Source organism: Leptonychotes weddellii, chromosome 9, assembly GCF_054177405.1.
Source record: "Leptonychotes weddellii isolate Sample4059 chromosome 9, ASM5417740v2, whole genome shotgun sequence".
NCBI classification, from domain to species: domain Eukaryota; kingdom Metazoa; phylum Chordata; class Mammalia; order Carnivora; family Phocidae; genus Leptonychotes; species Leptonychotes weddellii.
The window spans coordinates 90985554-90989473 of record NC_138377.1 but is presented as its reverse complement, the minus strand read 5'-3'; the positions used below and the strand labels follow the sequence as shown (position 1 = coordinate 90989473).

Below are 3920 nucleotides of genomic sequence, written 5' to 3'. Positions count from 1 at the left end.
ATACTACCTGCTTTTTCCACCCAAGTCTCAGGAGACTTCGATCCCCTGGGGGTCTTTCTTCGGGGGCTTCTCATGGCAACCTCTCCTTTTATTAATCATGGAAGAAAGTGAGGTTAGGTAGCGATTTTGTGGAGTCCTTCCAACAACTGTGTTGGTGGCTCCACTTAGGGGTGGGAAACCTGGAGGAAACGCCCCGCATGTCAGTCGCCGGATCCACTGTCTTTAACAACAGTGTGCGTTCCTCCAAGGCAAGCACCACACTGCATTCTTTTCCCCCCTTGCCCAGTGCCCTGAGAAACACTTGTTGAAATGCTTCATTTGTATGTATACGTGTATGTGTGTACATATAATGTGTGTATATACATATATACACATCATCTATATGTATGTATAGGTAGTTCTTTTATATAGACGGGTTTCATTCACACACACACACACACACACACACACACACACACACGGTTTAGGAGTACAGGATAGGGATGGGATATAGGTCCTAGATGACAGACAGTACTCCCTCCGGTTTTTCTGGATGCACCTGAGAAATTGTGTATGGGCCATGCATTGGGTTCTGAGGATCCAGTCAGTTTCAAACACCTTTAAATCTGAGCTGTGAATGTTTATATAGTCTCCTAAGGGAAAATAGCTTCCTTAGCAGCTGTTGGCAAAAAAAATTACATCATTGCCTAGCAGAAGTGACACCCCAATGCTCTGCCTGTAGGATCTGTTTATTAAATGAATATCTGAACATTGTCCAGTCAGTTCATATCCTCTCATTTCTCTGCATGGTCCCCAACCCTCGAGAGGGAATGTGAGCCATGGTATGCTGAAGTTTCTATTGCTGGCTTCAGTACCAACCAGAGCCTCTGGCGGGGCCCATTCTGCTCTGGACTCCCTCCTGGCAGAGGCAGCACCCCACAGCTGACCCTACATCCCTTCTCCAGCAGCTGAGAGCTCAGAATCGTCTCTGAGTGCCCTGGCTGAGTCGTCCTAGGGACCCTCCTGTGCTCCAAGCCTTTAGTTTCAGTAGCTTTCTTGAGGAACTTACACCACATCTCATGAGGTAAATTCCTTAATCGTCTTCCTTTACATGATTTTTCTTAGCTATTTTATTTAATTTACTTATTTTTAATTTTTTTAAAAATAGGGAATGCTTCGCAAACTTGCATGTCATCCCCGCGCAGGGTCCATGCTCATCTTCTCGGTATGGTTCCAATTTGAGTATGTGTGCTGGCCACTTTTCTTAGCTATTTTAAACATTTCCTCTCCCACATGAATCCTAGGGTCATCACATCCAATTTTGGAACAACAAACAAAAGGATTCATCGGGAGGTTATTTTTAAATCCTCCACCATAATTGACTTTTATTTTATTTTTTAAAGATTGTATTCATTTATTTAAGAGAGAGAGAGAGAGAGCATGAGTGGAGTATAGGGCACAGGGAGAAGCAGACTCCCCACCAAGCAGGGAGCCTGACGTGGGGTTCGATCCCGAGACCCTGGGATCATGACTTGAGCGAAACGCAGACGCTTAACCGACTGAGCCACCCAGGTGCCCCCCGTAATTGTATTTTAAAAATCAAATTCTCCTTGCCTGTCGAATATTTTTTGCTTGATACACTTAGCTGCTGTATTGCTAAGTGTATACAAATTTTTGACAATTGATTCAACTTAGCTCATAGTAATACTGCTATTTCTGCTCTCTTATATAAATATTTGCATTGGTCCGTTTCTTTATTTTCAAGGTTTTGGAAGCATCTTGTTTCAGGTATATTTCTTGTTTAATGGCATATAACAGGGCTATTTTTTTTAAACCCGATAACATAGTCTCTTTTAATTGGAAAATTCAGCCCATTAACATCGCACAATAATTGTTATACTTTTACACTCCCTTTTATTCCTTTTATCCTACTTTATGTTTACCATTTATTTAACTGTATCTCTTTTTTGCATGTTTCTTTTTCCATGTAGTCTTCCCTTTCCCCCTGTTAATTTAGAAATTCTGTATTTTTCCATTCTGCTGTCATTACCTGCCAGTACCTGACACGCATGATCAAATGCATGTTTCTTTACTTCTGGATAAAAAAAAAAAATCTAAATATTCTTCCATTTCCCCCCATTTTGTCATGAAGAGATGACCACTCCCAGCTCCTCAGGCATACCTGGCTGGGGGTGGGAGGCAAGCAAGCAGAGTGGGCTTAAACCTGAGAGTGGGATCCCAGGAGCCTCAACAAGTCCCTGTCTCTACAGACAGCCTAGATCTGACCATTTCCAGTGACTGGTACCGAAAACCCCACTTTTAAAGCTGGAGGTCCCTCTGTCAGCCTCGTGGGACCAGTCATTGGATCCCTTAGAATAGACCAGTTGGGGCTGATTTGGGAGTGAGGAGATGAAGGCTCCCTGGGACACTGGGGAGGAGGATGAAGGAAGAGGACAAGTGTGCTGAAGGGAAGTTGAGGGGATGTCACTTGACCTTGAGGCTGCTCTGCCTGGCAAGGGAATCTCTCTTGGCAGGTACAGAAGTTCCCCAGCACCAAAGCCTGTGGTGTGTTGGGAAGGATGAGCACTCTGGACCTAGGCACTCACGGGGAGAAGGGTAAAGGCAAGAGGAGGAAGAGCACAGTTTGGAATCCCATGGGGAGAGGGGAAGATGGTGGAGGATGCAGTGGTCATGGAGGGTAGAGGAAGAGGCCTTGATGTGGAGGCAGGACTTTAGGCAGATGTCCAGGACAGACCGGGTCCACACCAGGAAACTTCCTGCTCCGGAAGAGGTGGAGTTTTGAATGGGGAGAAGAGGACAGTATCCCAGGGTCTAGCAACTGAAGCATCTCCTCTTGGAGCATATGAAGGACTGGGGACAGTCAGGTCAGCCACAGGCTGGGATAGGCAGGCCCTTTTACCCTTGGCCCTCAACTGGGCACTGCACTGGGAGGTTGGGTCAGAGCCTGAGTGAGGTTCTCCATGGCCCCTGGGGGAAGGTGGAGCCCCCAGCTGTGGTCAGACTGCTCCAGAAACCCAGGGCCCTAGACTGTGGCACACCTGAAGGGACTGTGGGGGTAAGGAGGCACCCTTTCTCAGGGTCTGCAAAGGGTGCTTTCAGGAAAACATCTTAGCTCCACTATCTCATACAAAGTACACACAAAGAGATGGGGATACAGATGAGAATAAGGCACATGGTAAAGGAGGCCTTGGGCTCCCGGGTTAGGTAATGGTGGGAAAGTAGAGGGCTACCAACTCTCATTTGTGTAGCATTGACTAGTTGACAGGCACCGTGATGTATGGAAATCCTTACAAGTACTGTTATCATTCCTTTAGAGATGAAAAATCAGAGGCTCTCTATGTTTAGATAGCTTGCCCAAGGTTACATACCTAGCAAGTGGGCAAGCTTAGATGAAACGAGTCCTGTCTGATTGCAAAGCTTAACAACCTCTTAGACTCTCCCAAATTATTCTGAATACTTCAGTAGCCTTAATTTGGAATCTGGCCTTACACTTACCAATGAATGGGGAAGCAGCCCAAAGATTGAACAAATAAAATATGGCAACAGGGCAATATGTTCGCAGTTCATGTCTGTATTTGCTTTTCTTGCACACACACTCAAGTGTGCAAGGTGGGTTGGCAAGTTGCTCCCGTGGGAAGGTACAATGAATCATTCCGGTTCCTCTGCCCTCAAACCATGGTCAGAATACCCACTAATCTTTTGCACACCAGCTTCCTGCACCCTGCCCTAAGTTAAGCTGCCCATGCCTCTTCTTTTTCTTCAAACCATACTGTGAGAAAAGCCTGGGAGTATTAGGAGAGGTTCCCGCAAAGAGTAGACAGTCTTTTGATCAGATTGTCAAAGGGGTTGGTCTCTTCTTCCTGATTCCCAGTTTCTTCATGTCTCTGATCCTCTTTAAATTGAAAATATCTTTTAAAACA

At 45.6% G+C, this 3920-nt stretch overlaps 1 pseudogene; it reads right to left on the bottom strand.

Annotated features, from left to right (window-relative positions):
- Positions 1–1139: 1139 nt before the first annotated feature.
- Positions 1140–1238, bottom strand: LOC115943575 (U6 spliceosomal RNA; annotated as a pseudogene).
- Between the last annotated feature and the right edge of the window lie 2682 nt (positions 1239–3920).